Consider the following 18,489-nt stretch of genomic DNA (forward strand, 5'->3'; position numbering starts at 1 on the left):
CCACCTCATATAATGACATGAATTCTGTTGCTAAGTCAAAACTTAGAAACCCGACCATCAGGCAGAAATGTCAGTTATGCTAATTCAACGCCAACAGAATTGCTTCCAAAACCTTGGTAAGACTTAGAACTGGCCATTTCAGAGGGATGGAATTCTTGCCAGACGAAACAAGAACCTACAGTGACTTCAGAAACTTCCTGGAATCGAACTTGGACCAAACCACATCTTCTCCTGCGTCCCCATCTTGGCTGCAGTGCAGTAGATTAGTCATTACCCCCAGGAAGACCTATATGAAGAAAAGCTGAGGCTGAGGTTCAACCTCGAGATAGCTGAGGCGGTCTGCACCGCCTATGGTACCATTTAACTGCTTGGACACGACAACAAACAAGCAAGCATTAGATGTATTTTCGGCGTTCAATATTTTTAGTTTACAAAGCATTTCTTAGGGCGTAACTCTGCCCTAAATTCAAGGTGGTATGTAGTGGAAGTTTTGCCACTTTGCTCTATAAAATGGAGAATATTTTTGTTTCATTATATTTGATGAACTATTTGAAGTGGATTTTATATTTTTTAAGAAACAAATCGTAGAAGGTAATGTTTCTGTTCATATTAGGTAATGTAAGCTCTCTTTTTAACTACATTATGAATATGATAGAAATAATAGTTATAAATCTGATAAATATCTTACTGGAAAAAAACTCATTTTTTGCTACTGTTTGTCATTTCGTTACATGTAAGTCTATCATTTTCGTACCATTTTTAGGATTATAAGGTTGGGAATTATAAAATTTCCTTTATTTTGATGAGAATCAAATAAAAAACGGAACGAATCTCTTGTAAATGCTTTAATTTGCATAAAAACTCAATTGCCAGAATTTCTTGGCCTTTTTCAGTCGTTATTCATTTGGTGGTATGCATTTTCCAATGCCTTTTCTTTAGATTATTCTTTCTCTCATTACCTTTTTTATATATTTATACCACCTGACATAATGGAATGCAATTCTCATTCAGAAGAAGGCCCTAAATTCCGGTATATTTACTATTTTAGAACTTTTCAACATTTTCTTTCCACCGCAGCAGAAGAAGAAATTAGTTTCTTTGAATCCTTTTTCCACTTTATGTAAGTTGAAATTACACGTTTATGTAGATGATATATACATGAATTTGTTCTTGTCTCGAAGCAATGATTGTATCTTGTGAAATAATAAGGAAAGCTGAATACTAAAATAGGTTTTAGGTAATTAAACAGCAAGAAATATTCAGTACACCATATATTTGAATAATAAGAAATAAAATGAATTGTATTCGTCGTTTTCTCAACATCTACGACGATGCCTATTTGGAAGACCTCTACATGTGAGCTAGACTTCGGTATTCTCAGATGAATACTGAATCAATGTGCTTTAGCATTATGAAAATTGGTCCTGATGGGAGCATCTTTTTTAACTAGCATTAAGATTTCAAGGCGCAATAATACGAGAAAATCAGAGCTCAGATTTCAATTTAAAACATAAAATGGAGCATAAAAAACTGAAGAAGTAAAACAGTTTCGAAGGGGGATGAATTTGGTCAATTAGAACAAGAAATTTGAAATAAAAACGATCCCAAAACAACCCCGTAAAATTTTTTCTCTTGAGATTGATCATTGTCGGCGTGGTTAAAGACTTGTAAATCTGGTAATTCGCCCGAGTTATTTCCGGCGGTTGAGTGGGTTGCTGAGACTTTTATTAGTATGCGAAAAATGTGATTTTACAATTCAGCTTTCTTAAAAGCACTGTAGAGTTTCATTTATTTTTACTAATAATTATTTTAATTTGTGAGCCTTTTCGGTCTTTTCTTATTCCCCTCAGCTTTCCTCGCCAGAATGTTTAGCTAGGGTGAGCACATATATTTAAACGGATGTAGCGAAAAGTTTAGTCAGAGCGTGATTTCGCTGTTGTGAGAGCACGTTGTTATTTCTTCCATCTATTAACCTTGGCTGCGCATTATTGCCTCGAATTATTATCCTGCCGCTGTAGGTTCGGTTCTGAGTCAACCTGTTAGATTAAATTGAATTGTCTAGCCTTGTACTACTCTTATCTTTAAATTTAGTATTATGAATCTTTTAAGTTCTCACCGGAAGTGGTCCGTGTCAGTTAGAATGTAAATCCTAGTCGTCTGTAAGGTAAATTGTGTTCAATAAAAGGGTCTTTTACATCCTTTCCCTGGTTGTGTTCATCTTCAAGCCTGTGCAAGAATTCGCAAGGATTAACACTTAGGTAGATCTAGTTACATTTTATGATAGCGAAAAAAACTTAGATCCCACAATACTCTTACATTCTCTTGCTTCGAATAATTTTCTGCTGTATTTGCTATTGTAAAAAATAGCTCGTCTTTCTGATCCCTTGCGCAAAAAGTTGTAGTTTGAATTTCATTATCTGCTTGAACCAAAAGTCCATCTCTGTGGTTATTATGGAATGCCTGTATTCCTTTGGATGGTAATCCTAGGGATTTGCAATGGTTGGTAGTATTTTGTCAAGTTACCAAGAAAAAAAATTCCACCAAAGAGTTTCTCTTTTTAAATATCTGTATGTGTGATGTTTGTGTGCTTAAGGTATCTGTATGTGTGCTTAAGGTTTTCACGAAGGCATACCTCCCGAAAATGGTGGGGGTCACAAGGTGGATAAAAATCGTAAAACGTCTGAATTGATAGTAAATCTAACTAAGGTTCGATCCTTAAGGTTAACTAAAGTTTTGGAATCGTTTGCATTTCTATGGTGTCGCACTCCCATAAAGTTTGAATACCATTGGAATACAAAGTATACAAAAATAGTACATTTTTCACTTCATTTGAACTCAGAGTGTAATGGTATATGTTAAAAAGAGAGAATATATGTTAATAGTTATTGCTGATATATATTGTTGCGTGCGTACGGGTTCGTAACAAATTGAATGCACAAGTCCGGTAAAAGGGTAATAAAATTTATTCTTATCAAAAGCAATGTAAACACTGGAATTTTTCTCAGAAATCTTTGTACAGGTGTTCCCAATACCACGCAGTAATAATCAGTTGTTATACTTTAAACTACTAAAAACGTTAAATAGAACGCAAAGCACATCACAGAGAAAGCTAATCTGATCAACAATAACAACAGCAGCTAACTAGACAACTGAGCTGAGATGTTCTCTGTCTGCCTTTTTATAGCTTTCAATCGATCGCCAGAAATTTCTAGTAAATTTCTGCTTCTCGAGATTTCTGGAAAGCAAAAGAGTAGAATTACGGTTACAGCTAACATAGCAATCAATTACATGTGTTCAAGTTAAATGTAAATTACCGAAATAAACTTCTATTCAATGTTAAATGCACTTGCTCCTGTATTTTTGCTTATCCGGCATAGCTTTTTCTTAAAGCTCGTCTCGGGCTGCATCGCACGGGAAAAAAACAATTTTAATCATAATTTTACTAACATTAGCTATCTAAATACAAAATTCGTAACAATATATTTATGACAAAATTCAATGCTTATGAATGAAAATCATTCATAAATATTTGTTCCTTCTTACGAAAAAATTCCCTTGTGCATTATTGGGTATTATTTCACTAAATCGGTTTTGATTATGTTCATTAAAAAGCACTTTGTATTTATTTACTTGGAAAATATTGTAATCCGACCAAATGGAAAAAGAAATGACAGTTTAATAATCTTTATCTAGTTTCAATATCACATTCACCTTCTGAAATTATAATTTCTGCATAGCAGAAAGTAACGTTCATTGCCATGCTGTCCTATTTTTATTGCTGTAGGTTTCCATTTTAGGGATTGAGTTTAATTATACCATTTCCTCATCCTGTTGTGTAACATTACCTGCGTTATTTAATTCTACCGTCATTTTTTAATCTCTTACATTGTTAACGTCTTCTGTATTGGTTCCGAATGCATATATTCAGCTTAATACTTCTTTAGAAAAAGATAATACTTATGCATCGAGCTACCTGATATGAAATGATTTGACAAGATTGCTGTTTGGATTACTATTCTTCTTTTGATGGTAAAAGATATCCTTGAGGTTTTGCAAGATTATCCTCACTACTACTATTCAAGGTATTGTATTATTTTGTTACCGGGGGCAGGCAAACTGTTATTTCTGTACGGAAGCAGATACGCCGACCTGTTGCATGACTTAATCTTCGTCTGTGTGTTGGATATCTTTCCGAAAACATTCCATGTAGTGTAACGAAGGTCTGAAAATATGAACTATTTAACTTTATATGGGTAATACAAGTCGTATTTTTAATTAATATTTTTAAATATCTCTGAATAGGAAGTTTCCGTTTTACATTTTACAGCTAGCATGTGTAATTTTCAAATCATCATGTTTTTAATTAGTATACAACCATTTTTCTTTGTTGAGAAATATTTACATAAAACAAATGTTTGGATGACATGCCTTGAAAAGTTAACAACTTCAAACAAAGATTTTAAGGTTTTATGAAATGGTATTAAAACCAAAATCTTCGAGTAATATTTTCTCTCTCTCTCTCCTTTCTGTATACCTTCATGGTATAATGGTTAGTACACTCGGCGCGTATTCGAGAGGCCCAGTTCGAGTCCCGGCTAGGGCATTGCTCATTTTTCACTTCTGCTTAAAAAATATATTAATGATTCTACACCGGTGCCCGAAATAAAAGGTGGTGGATGATGATTCTTCACCACCAGAATTTGGCGATTAGGTCATCTAATTCCCCAGTCGCCCTGTTTTCTCTCTTCTTTCTGCATGCCTTCGTGGTGTAATAGTTATCACATTCGACGCATATTCAAGAGATCCAGGTTCGAGACCCGACGAGGGCATTGCTAATTTTGCATGTCTCATGCTTCAAAAAATCCTAATGACTCTACAAGCTTAACGATAATATTAAAGCAATAGTAGATTAGTACAGAAATAAAAGCTTCTTCTACTTCTTACTTTGTACAGCCGTTTTCCGGCCAAGGCTCTTTCAGTCTGCTTCCGCCATCTTGTCCTATCCGGTACCGCAGTCCTCCACTTATTGCCACCGACGTTCTTTAACTGCTTTTCCACATTATCTAGCCACCTCGTCCGTAGCCTTCCTCTCCTTCTCTTTCCCTCTGTCTTTTGGAGTGTTCTCTTCACTGGGGTTTCATCCCATATCTGTATATATGGCCTAGCCATCTTAGTTGACAGGCTTTAATAACTTTTATAATATTTGGTTCTCTAAAATTTTACTGTGATTCAAAATTATATCTTATTCTCCACACTCTTATTTTCCCTTACTGCTCCAAGAATTTTTCTCAAAATCTTTCGTTTAGATTTCATTACTGTTATCATCATTCGCTTTATTCATTGTCCAACACTGACTTTCCTACAACACCATGGGTCTTACTAAGGTCTTATACAACAGTATTTTGTGGTTTTACTGCTTAGGTATATTGATTTGAACTGGTTTCGTAATCCATAATGCCTAGAATCTGTTAACCATGTCGATTCTGTTCTTGATTTCAGTAGTTATATTTTTAGTATTATTTAGAACTGTACACAAATATTTAAAATGTTCAACTCATCAAAAACATTCATTTAGTTTCAGCTGTGTTAGGTTATGTCTTTTGGTTGTAACTGTCATGAACTTATATTTTTTCTTCATTGACGGTCAAACCAATAGTTTTTTTGCTGCCGACTCGAGAGCACAAAATGCCTCAACTATTGCCGCCTCCATTCCTCCCGCAATGTCAATGTCATTATCAAAGGTCAAGAATTCCACAAAATTTATGAATGTTGTCTTTTCTATTTGTATGCCCGAATCTCTTATTGTTGTTTCTAGGGCGATATTAAACAACTGGCAGGAAAGAGAATCTCCTTGCTTTAGTCCTTTTCAGTGTAAAAGATATCTGAGAATTCAATTCCCAGTTTAATTCTACAGAAATAAAAGCTAGTCATGCGAATTATCTATCTTCTTTTAATTTTTGCTCACCGTAAAATTTTATTCTCTTAAATCTTGTATTTTACACTGACGGGTCCAGTGAAACGTGACAGTGAAATTTCTCGTGACCATTGCCTCTGAACATGATTAATATTTCCGAAAACATATAAAAATATGTACGTATTGATTTATTACCGATAGCATTATGTTTGAGTCCTGGGCCTCATGTTATTTATTTCTCTTCCTGCATTTTTTCACCATCTTCTTCTTCGGATCTTCGTTTAGGTTTCCGTCCGCATGGTTTTCTTAAGTACAGTGCAATGATCAACGCAATGCATATTATGAAATGTATATTGTAGCAAGTATATGTAGCAATGTGTTATCATGCGATGTAACCAGGAAATGTTTAATTTCGCACGCAGAAAAATCTATATTTTGCCCTTGTATGGCCATGTACTTTGGCCTTGTATTGTTTTCGGAGTGTAGCTTCAGATAGTTGCGAGATCCGGACGATACTAGTCTATGTAAACCGTCCGGGTGCCCAGACCTGCTCTCACCTGTCACCTGTTCTTCATGGTTTCTTGTTGTCGCATGGTTCTTCGTTAAGGTACTAGTAATAGCGTATAAACTGTAGGCTGGAACCAGCATAACAGCGAAGTACCGATAATCATAGACTCTAAGATAACGAGCTTCTTAAGCAGTTTTTCTCAAACATTTTAAATTTTGAACCACATAAGACCACAAAATACTTGTACCATTATGTATCAATATGTAAACCTAAAAGCACACCATACTGAACATTTATTTAAATCTTTGGAATAAAGATTGTACCACCAAAAATAATGTAATGTACCATAGTTTGAGAAACCTTGCCATAGGAGATCGAAAAACTTCTTGAATCGTGAGCGGTTGTTCTATTGAGTGTCAGTGTATTTAAATATAAATGTATATTTCCGTGTGTTTTGTGTTTGTCTGTTTACATGTCTGTTTATAATTTAGAAGATTAGATTCTCATCATCTCTGTTACTCACATTTTATGATGGGCGAGAAGTAAATAGTTTTCTAATCCCGATATTAATTACGATAAAATATCAACTATCTGTACTGTATGAAATAAAGATATTTGCAGATATTCGAAATTCCAACTCTGTGAATCACTTGTTCTCCTTTCTATGACAAGTAAAATTAAGCTTTTTTTTTAATTTAGAAGTTTAATTTTGTTTTTCATTGATTAAAATTATAGTAAAAATTAGTACAGAACACAATAGGCATTTAAGTACGTTCTTTAATTAATCTAACATATTTGCTTGTTAATATACAGCAAAGCACGTGTGTTATCTGAATAAGGGATGCTTTCGTGGAGGACTTGCTAAGAAACTGTGCTCGTATTACGTTACACTGAAGGAAACAACGAAATCATGTATGCAACTATAGCCCGTTTGGAGATTGTATGAAACGCGTATTAAAATCTTACTGCTTATTATATCAAAATTTTAATCTTTGCTTTTAAATTGTTTTGGTTTTATATAAAATCAAAGCTTTATTAGTAACAAAATAGAGATTTTAGTACCTGAGCAGTTTTATATTTCCGATGCAGTGTTTACGAATTGTTTTCCATGTTAATAAATGTCAAACAAGAATTCACTTCTTTATACGCATGGAAGAAAGAGTTATCGCGATAAAACAGGATAAATCAAATGGAGCGGTGCGAATGGATCAAGTTTAGGTGTGGGAAATTTCTGTTTTCATTGAGATTTTTATTCTGTAATCAGCAAAAGCATCGCTTTGGGCGTGAAAATTAGAGAAAGTACAAAAATATTGAAAAGCGGTAGGATTATTCAGTTTTGAAGGTCGGAAAAATAAAGAAAACTGATAAGTTCAAAATTTATGCGTTATGATTTGTATTAATACCGACAGTGTTACTTAATCGCTGAAGTGAAAAAAAGCAATGATGTAAAGAATTCCCAAAGGATGTACTTTTTGTGCATGTTTCGCAATAAATTACTCCTTATTTCCGTGTAATCTCTGTTTAACGCATTGTTGATTTTGATTTTTTTTCAATGCAAAATTGGTCTTTAATCCACATAGTAAATAGTTCTAAGTTTTATTTATGAAGGAAGGATGTAGTATTTGTTGTTGATCGTATTCCAGCAGTCCATGAAGAAAGAGGGTGAAATGATAAGCACATTTTATTGCTGGTCAAAGGCCTAGTTGGCCCACTAATAGCCGAGTGGGTAAGACAGCTATCAATATTAATTCCAAGGTCAGTAAACAAACAAGGTTAGGCTCTTCCCAACGCTAATGTCATCGCTTACTTAACAGAAGTGGTAGAAAGAATCCACAAAGGGAGTAATTGCTTTTGATTAAACTAAGAATCAGTGACGTCATGTAACAGCAACCTTGTAATATAGAAATGGAACCTTGGGTAGTTCGACTCAGGTTTCCTTCATGGTGAGGCTGGAACTATGAGATTTTTATATTATTTTTTCCTCATGTCTAACGTGAATGCGAGTCAGTTTTTCGTAGAAAGTTTCGCTACAAAGACATCATTTCACATAAGCGAATAGCTCTTGAATGCTTTGCCTTAATAAATTAACCAGCCCACCAGTTAATGGAACAGTTGAGCTCTAGTGAGAAACGTATGACTTCTGCCATTCCAGTCTAGATTAGTCAGCCACTTACCTATCCCCACCTCCCTCATACCTAATCATGGAGGTAGGAATCCCACCTCCATGTCACGGCTAAAGACTGAAAGCGGAATCTTTTCCGGGTCATTTTCTAATCAAAAGTTGTTGCTGATCGAGTCATTTATTGAGACAGGGAACATTACGTGATAAATTGCCCGTTGACTTGTCGTACTTAACAATCTTATCAATGCGCTAATTACTGTAAAGCAATTTAATAAGAATGCATATACCTAGAATGCAATTCTGTTTTCAGCTACATATGATTATTCTAAATTTGCATTTTGGTTTTTCCATGCATGTATGTGTATAATGTGATCTTGAATTTATCGAAACCTGAATCTGTTGAAATCAAACGAGATCATCCGTGGTAATACTCGAAAGGTAGATCATAATCATTAAAAAGGAATCTAAAAAATGACAATGAATGTTGGATTTACCGAGAAATTCACTGGAACGGAACTTTACTGAAGATGATATGTATTGCAAGAAAGAAAAAACCTAGCTTTCCTAACCTAGCTCAGGTAGAGGTAGAGAAATATATAACAAAGTTCAAAAGGGGGGAAATGGGTTAGTGATGAGCTTACTCCCAATTTAGCAATTTTTTTAAAGGTGCCCTATCACCAAAACGAAATTTGGGACAGGATTTTATTGCAGAAATCTCTAAATTTGAGTTTTAAATTGCATTCGTACCTTTTGGAAATTTTAAGTCTTATGTAGTAAGAAATATTAAAAATCTATATCTATGTGTATGTAAAACATACCAGATGGCACAGTTGAGCCATGATAGGCTGTAGTGATAAATGAGCATCCTGCAATCACCGTTTTTAATGATTGCAAATGATAATTATATATATAATAGACATCGTAATGATTGCAAATGATAATTATATATATATATAATAGACATCGTAATGATTGCAAATGATAATTATATATATAATAGACATCGGAATAAAATTTTGTAATTATGTGAATATGCATTTATAATTATATGAATAAAAATATTCAGAGCTGTGCGTTTTCAGCTTTTGCATTTAATAGTTGCAGCTTTTGCATTTAATAGTTGCAGCTTTTGCATTTAGTGCATTTAATAGTACTTAAATTCCTCATCTATGAATAATACTATGTATAATAATAGAAACATTATTGTTAATGCTTTAAAGTTTTAATAATTTACAGTGCGTATGTTGTATATTTGTTAAATGTGTGTAGACATATGTCAATTATATATACAATGAAAACTGTATAGAAAACAATTAAACAATACAACAGCTGATTGTGGAAGAAAAATTTCAGTTATGTTGCTTTTAGATCTATCTTAGAATAAAGATGCAGTTTTTACCTGACATTAGATTAATTAAATCCATTACATGTTAGAAAGTAAACTATTATGAACCCTTTAGTGGTGATCTCCTTAAAGCGAGATTTCTGAAAGAACCCGGTATTTTTGGAAACATGAATAAGCATTGGTTCGGAACATCTCCTCTCACGAGAACATCAAATGCTGCAGGAACAAAATCCTCTAGAACCGTGGATGGCCGCTTTAAAAGAGGGCTCACTGTTTTCATAAAACATGTACCATCTACAAACAAAAAGAAGAGAAAAATTATATATATCCAGTTCTACTAGGTCGATTGACGAAATTCAATTTTAGTTTTACATATCTCGAAAGCGCTACTTAAGATATGTATTAGATTTATATATAGCATTGTTCTAGCATAGGTCTTTAAAAAATGGGTCTTTTTTCTGAATTCTAACTGATTTGATTTACAATACAACTTATTCGTATGATTTATAACATTATACCTAACTGAATTTTTTTAGAAATACCTATACCATTATTCTAATTAATCAAATTTGTTGCTAATTAATGGTCATATATTTGTTTGAAACCGTCATTTGTCCACTATCTAATAATCATTTTTTGGCTCCCAAACAGGAAAGTGGTTGGTAACTGACTCCCATATCAAAGGGCCTGGGTTCGAATGCGAGAGAAGGCATAGATGTATTTTGTCCGTTTTTTCCTAAAAGGCTGCCCAGCTATTAGGTGACTCTATAATAAACAGACTACCGCTTTCGTCCTTAACAGTGTGCAACGCTTTAAAGGGCTGGAGCCCGCCATTGGAGGGAAAATAACGAATTTTTTACCTTTATGTAATTAATTGAAAAGCAGATATTCTTCACGTATTTTGCTGCACATCATTATTCTTATATTATAAATTCAGAAATCATTATCATCTGTTTTATTGCAAATTATATCATTATCGTATATATATATGTAAGATAAAAATGTATGAATCAGAATTATAATATAACTATAAACATTAATTCTTCCTCTCTATTCTAAAATCGTAATAACTTATCTGCATTGCGTCATTCAAATTAATCATGCGATCTTACGTAACCGTTAATGCAGACCCCTCTCGACCAATCACCAAATTGCAAACCGAAACTTTTCTCTTCGCGTGCTTCCATCTTTCATAACTAAGCACTTCAGCTTTTGCCCTCTACTCTGCTAAGATGTAATTTCGCTGGCTTGCTTTCCTTCTCAATTATATCAAAAATGTAATGTTCTTGAATAGGCATAACTAGAGTGCCAAGGTGATTGTGGCCACAAATATCAATTGGAAATAAAAATGGAATTAAAATCGCTTCTACTGCCAAGTTTTATTTACGAAGTCAACACATTAGCTTACGACGCAATCAGATTACTTCCTCTTCAATATAGGATAACTACGCATCTACAGTGTTCTGTCTTTTCCTTTTTCTTGTGATTTTATTATTACAATAAAGCCGGTAGGATTTATCCTCTACGTGGGAAAAAAGCTCCTGGATTTATTTATAACGCGCTTCTAAATTCAACAGTGGGTCAAGGACAGTGTGTGATCGTCTGATGCTTGTGCTTCTTTTCCGGCGATTCTTAAATACTTTCCCTCGTCTCCAAAGTTATGCGTTTTATCAAGTGCTTCTAAAGTTATTGATTTTAGTGTTCAAATTGATGTGTATGCGAACTCTTAAATTCAAGATTTTGTGATTGGAATGTTAACACGCTCAAAAACGGCAAAAATGTCAACTGATAAGAAAGAATCCGTAGCTACTGTGGATACAATAAAATTCCAATTTCCTATTTTTGATGGCACAAGTACAAATTTTCCAATAGACAAATATCTTCTATTGTTTGAAGAGAAATGTGCCGCAAAGAACATTCCAGAAAAGGAAAAGAAATTTGTTTTTTCAGTGTTTATAAAATAACAGATCATTCTTCTGCTGTGGTGTTTTGCAAGTGCTTCAAAAAATAATCTCGTGTAGTGTTTCCAGATTGAAAGTAATCTCTCGATAAATTGAGAAGTTCGAATGCTTAGTGAAAAGGAATATTGAATTTGCTTTGCCGATCTCTACAATATTTAGAAAAAAGTGCTTTAAATCATCAGTGAATAACCGTTTATGAATTTAAGCATTACAGCGAGTTCAAGGTCGATCTGAGTTAGTGTTTTCAAGTATGTGCGACAGAAAATTATTTGCACTTCCGCTTTTTCAACAGCTCAAAAATTATTACATTCGTGTGAATCTAGCTCAGGAACTAAATTATTTAATGTGTTGCGGATTCTATAGTTTATATTTCTACTTTGGTTAAAATTTCTGCAATTTGTTTTGAGAAAATCTGAAATTCTTGTTCATTAATTTTTTCATAATTATGTGTGAGCAAATTAAGTAATTAATTTTAAGCTATTTAAATTATTCATAGGGAAGGATATTAAGAAAAGTTTTTATGTTTTTGAAATTTTGTTGAGAATTTTGAATACGAATTTTATAATTATTCTAAAAATGAAGTTGGTGTAAAAAATAAGTGAAATTATTACAGATACGTAATATGAAATTATGGTAAATGCATGTTAAATTTATGGGTGATTGTATGTTAAGTATAGTGTATGTCGAGGGAGTACTGGGTTCTTAACACAGAGGCCTGTAATTACCTCTGTACAGTTGTTCCTTTTACCCTCTTCAAATAAGATAATGTTGGAGGCTCTCATTTTATGAGTGTGTGTAATTTTTTTATATTATAATTATTATTATTATTATTATATTTTTATTATGGAATGTATTAGTGCAGTTCGCAAAGGTCAGTTACTTTATGCAAGGAACGGAGGCCTTTTCAAGAAACTGCCTAGGCACCCTAGGCCACCAGTGCATAGAACACACTGGTTAGCTCAAGAGGACAGCCCTATTGATGGATATGTTTGTTTAGAAGTATTGCGAGGCTTCCAGTTTGGTAAAATCAGGAATTGTAAATGAAAGATGATAACGGTGAAACCTTAATTTCTGAAGCTTATTCCTATTATTATATGGTATTAAAATCTAATTTATCAATATGAAAATTAATATCATAAATATTTATGTGCATTACATTTAATTATAAGTAATGATTATGTAAAAGTTTTTGTGATATTCTGTAATAACAAGAACCTTCCCTGAAGAATTATGATTATGTGAACTCTCAAACAAAAAGACTTTTGGACTGAAATGCTGAAAAATGCAATAGGACTCTAAAAATTAAAAATTTATTTTAAAAAAAATTTATATTTATAAGTTATACTTTTATAGAATCAAAATTTTATGATTTATGTTTGTTTTTTATTTGCTAGTGCTTTAACTCTCTCTTTAAAAAGGCTTCTCTGTCGCTACGCCTTTTTCTTTTTGAAGGGGCGAATATGTAAGATAAAAATGTATGAATCAGAATTATAATATAACTATAAACATTAATTCTTCCTCTCTATTCTAAAATCGTAATAACTTATCTGCATTGCGTCATTCAAATTAATCATGCGATCTTACGTAACCGTTAATGCAGACCCCTCTCGACCAATCACCAAATTGCAAACCGAAACTTTTCTCTTCGCGTGCTTCCATCTTTCATAACTAAGCACTTCAGCTTTTGCCCTCTACTCTGCTAAGATGTAATTTCGCTGGCTTGCTTTCCTTCTCAATTATATCAAAAATGTAATGTTCTTGAATAGGCATAACTAGAGTGCCAAGGTGATTGTGGCCACAAATATCAATTGGAAATAAAAATGGAATTAAAATCGCTTCTACTGCCAAGTTTTATTTACGAAGTCAACACATTAGCTTACGACGCAATCAGATTACTTCCTCTTCAATATAGGATAACTACGCATCTACAGTGTTCTGTCTTTTCCTTTTTCTTGTGATTTTATTATTACATATATATGCAACCTGTCTGCATAAATGCAATAATTTACATCTTTAACTATTTGTTCGCAAACATTCATGCGCTATTCTTTATGCGAAACATTTTAAGCGCTAATATGCCGCCCAGCTGGGAAAGTGATTAGCGACACTGATTGCCGTACCGAAAGGCCCGGTCCCGGGGAAGGCATGGATGTTTGTAAATGTATAGTGTTTGTGCCTCAAAATATGCTGCAAGCGGAAAGTCCTCTCGAGAGGTTGATGGTAGTGGAAAATGGTGGGATACCCCTCGGATCAGCCTCCGTCGGAGTGCTCTTCTTTAATACTGAGGGCGGAACTGAGCACAAAATCGGACTGTCACCTGTATGACAAACGCAATCTTGTGCTCTTTGTCACAATAATAATTTGTGGGCTTATTCTGATTGTATTCAGGCAAGTGCGGTTAGTAACGATAACAACAACGAGCACTAATATAAAAGATATTCGTTCTGATTGTATTCAGGCAAGTGCGGTTAGCAACGATAACAACAACGAGCACTAATATAAAAGATATTCGTTCTGATTGTATTCAGGCAAGTGCGGTTAGTAACGATAACAACAATGAGCTTTAATATAAAAGATATTCGTTCTGATTGTATTCAGGCAAGTGCGGTTAGTAACGATAACAACAACGAGCACTAATATAAAAGATATTCGTTCTGATTGTATTCAGGCAAGTGTGGTTAGCAACGATAACAACAACGAGCACTAATATAAAAGATATTCGTTCTGATTGTATTCAGGCAAGTGCGGTTAGTAACGATAACAACAACGAGCACTAATATAAAAGATATTCGTTCTGATTGTATTCAGGCAAGTGCGGTTAATAACGATAACAAGAATGAGCACTAATATAAAAGATATTCGTTCTGATTGTATTCAGGCAAGTGCGGTTAGTAACGATAACAACAACGAGCACTAATATAAAAGATATTCGTTCTGATTGTATTCAGGCAAGTGCGGTTAGTAACGATAACAACAACGAGCACTAATATAAAAGATATTCGTTCTGATTGTATTCAGGCAAGTGCGGTTAGTAACGATAACAACAATGAGCTTTAATATAAAAGATATTCGTTCTGATTGTATTCAGGCAAGTGCGGTTAGTAACGATAACAACAACGAGCACTAATATAAAAGATATTCGTTCTGATTGTATTCAGGCAAGTGCGGTTAGTAACGATAACAACAACGAGCACTAATATAAAAGATATTCTTTCTGATTGTATTCAGGCAAGTGCGGTTAGTAACGATAACAACAACGAGCACTAATATAAAAGATATTCGTTCTGAAGTATTGTAATTTTCAAAAGTATCTTTACCATTATCATCAGAAATTACGAAATCCCAAATATTTAAAACAGTTGAACACTAGTATTTAATGACTCTTCCCTTCGCAAGAGACTTTTTTTTCGTGACGTCTGTATGTACGTAAGTCATACGTGCGTATGTATGTATATATTTGGCATAACTTAAACGAGTAGCCTCAGAACGTTAAAATTTTATATATAGGACTGCTTTAAGATGTAGTTGTGGATCTCTCTTTCTGGTTGTAATCGGCCGCACCAATATATATATATATATATATATATATCAAGCAAAGCAGTAATAACAATTTGTGAAAAACCAATTTTGGTCTTGAAAACATCTTGCGCAATATGCTGCAAAATAAGTAAAATATAAAAATTGTAGAAAGCTCGCCTAAAAGTTACCAAGAGCTGCTGCTCCAAAAGGTTTAAAACGTTTTCAAAAATTAATACACATGAAAAGCAAATCATTAGACATGTAAAACATAAATAAAATTAAAAAACTGAAAAAGTTAAAAAGTAAGCGGAAAAGGGTAAATTAGCCAAATTCGACTTCCAAACAGGCTTTTCAAGGGAAATTTCATTTATTTGAACGTCGAATCAAGCTAACCCCATTACGCGTTTCGCCGAAACAGACAATTGAAACTTTTTCGCTAAAAAAATTTTTTGACAAAGTGTCTTGGAAATTTTAATAGTCTCAATTCTCTGTTCCAATTTCCCGACGCGTCCGCTCAGAATGACACATTAAGGTGTTAAAATATGTTAATCAAAATCAAAACTTCCTAAATCTAGTCTAAAATTAAAATCAAAACGAAAATAAATAGCGATGAGCTATTAGTCCTAAAAATACAAAAACATACGGGCTGGGCCTGCAAGCTTAAAGATTAACTATTTAATTATAAAATAATAGATTTTAGAAAACTGTAAGAAAACCTGTAATTAATATAAAATAAAAAATTAGGAAAAAAAACGAACAAACTCAGTGGGTCTTGCTAAGACCAAGAAAAAGTTGTAACAAAAGAAACAAAAAAACTGACCTTTGGCGATGCAAAGCTGTCCCTCTGAAACTTGTTTAAAAATGGCTGCTAGCTTCTAGCGTCTTATTTTGGATGACGAACGGAGGGGAGCGAAGTGCTGTGGGCGTTTAGCCAATGCGAAGTGATTTTCGTTGTCTGCAACTCGTCTCCTATTATCGAAGGGGGCCGGAAACCTCGGGAACCGTGTAAAGATATCAAAAAATGGCGCTTGGCTTGTAGTAGGATGGAAAACATTTTTTCGAAGTGAAATTGGCAAATTCAGCTAAAACTATAAAAACTTGGCCATTAAAGCATGAGAAAAAGGAAAAAACAGTCATTTGTTAAAAAGTCGTAATTCTTCAAGCTAGCGGGCTATCAAGCTACTATGAAAAATGAAAAAAGCCCGATTTGTTAATAAAAGCAGTAAAATTGGCCATTATAGAAATTTAAAATTTAAAATTGTGTACACAAAAGTATTTAAGATTAAAGTGCCAAAATTTTTGGAGGAAAGAGAATGAATAAACAAGAATTTGAAAAGAATAAATTGAGTTTAATTAAAATATTAAATTAAAATACATATTTAATTAAATATTCTTTGCGCCATTACTGCAAGGAATGAATAAATTTAAATTCTAAACAAATACGTATAAAAGTAAAAAAGTAGAAAAGCAAATTTAAATTCTAAAAAAAAGGAAAAAGCCAAAATAATTTAAAATAATTTAAAAATATGCAAACATGTAAAAGATTTAATTCTCGAACTAATCTACAATATCATTTAAATTCAGAAGCTCAAGCAAATAAAGTGTAAAATCTATCCATGAAAATAAATCTACTAATTTAATAAATTAAAATTAAATGAAACAATTTTTTTTATAAAATGCCTATGTGAATGATCGTAGAGTAGGCACGAGACAGACTTATCAAGGGGAAGTTGCCTCCAAACCTAACTCTCCAATCATTCAATTCGTGTTTCGTCATCTTGATAAGTCAGTCTCCTGCCTACTCTACGATCATTCACATATGCATTTTTAAAAAAAAAATTGTTTAATTTAATTTTAATTTATTAAATTAGTAGATTTATTTTCATGAATAGATTTTACGCTTGATTTGCTTGTGCTTCTGAATTTAAATGATATTGTAGATTAGTTCGAGAATTAAATCTTTTACATGTTTGCATATTTTTAAATTATTTTAAATTATTTTGGCTTTTTTCCTTTTTTTAGAATTTAAATTTGCTTTTCTACTTTTTTACTTTTATACGTATTTGTTTAGAATTTAAATTTGTTTAAATATATATATATATATATATTTACTAATAGATTATTGAGTATATTATCTCTTTTGAGAGAGTTAGTAGAATTTTAGTTGAATGAAGTAATTTGTAAGAATTTAAAAATGAAACTTGCAAATTTTTTAAAATGAAAAATCAAGTATGAATCATGAAAAAAGTGAAAATGGAAACTTTTAGAAAATGGAAAAGTAATCAACAAACCAAGTAATTATCGTCATTGATCGGAAATCGGTTAACTTTTCAAAGGGATTAAACCAACCGCCAACCAATTAACAATAATTAATAAATGCGAAGGTATTTCGCCTTTTACTCAAGTAAAATTTATAATGCCAAAGTAGTAATAGGTAAGTTAAGCCAAGTAGGTAGATTTTAAGAGAGATGAATTGAAGTTAATGTACTATATGAGAATTCATTATAAACGTGGCAGTTCCGTTAGTTTATAAATTTTATTAATATCATGAGCTTTTATTGTTTAGTAATATTTTACTTCAATAAGTGTTCCCCGACACCCTCGCTTTTAATCATGTTAATTCAAAGAAATCTTTAGAACTATAAGAAACAAGAAAAAATTATAATGAGAAACAGCAATTTTGTAAAAAAATTATTAAATATCAAAGTTGAAAAACTATTATTTACAGCAGATAATAAGGCCCAATAAAATGTACAAAAGGAAATGTACATAATATACATAAATGGCCAGAAGACGAATTAATTAACTTATGTACTTGTGAGAATTAAAATTGAGATATGTCCGTTACGTCTTCGTACCCAGAATGGAATTTGGAATTCGATCCAGGATGGAGAGTAGGAGGGACGAGAATGAGTTAGCGTCAGTCGGGGACTTTGAGAATCTATTTTTAGAAAGCGGGAATACCCACTCTGTTATTTGGCTCTGTGAGCTCAGTTTTTATTTATTCTTATATGTTGGTAAATTGGGAATTTTTGCTTAAAAATGATTGACCTATGTTGTTCTTATCTTCCGGTTAAGTTTTTTATGCCTTTACTTAATAATAATGCAATAGTTGTAGAA

General features: G+C 32.9%; 1 protein-coding gene across 3 annotated transcripts in view; it reads left to right on the forward strand.

Moving 5' to 3' along the window:
- The window catches only part of LOC118193555 (uncharacterized), a 292,528-nt gene that overhangs the window by 173,944 nt on the left and 100,095 nt on the right, over positions 1-18,489 (forward strand). The window contains exon 1 of one of the 3 annotated variants that reach the window (XM_035364656.2): positions 10,734-10,755. The exons of the other annotated variants lie outside the window; for them this stretch is intronic. The gene's annotated coding sequence lies outside the window, so the exon portion shown is untranslated. Of the gene's footprint in view, positions 1-10,733; positions 10,756-18,489 lie in introns of those variants that run through there. 3 annotated transcript variants of the gene reach the window in all.

Source organism: Stegodyphus dumicola, chromosome 7, assembly GCF_044657685.1.
Source record: "Stegodyphus dumicola isolate Sdum_Otavi_A_Nest chromosome 7, ASM4465768v1".
In the NCBI taxonomy this organism is placed as follows: Eukaryota; Metazoa; Arthropoda; class Arachnida; order Araneae; family Eresidae; genus Stegodyphus; species Stegodyphus dumicola.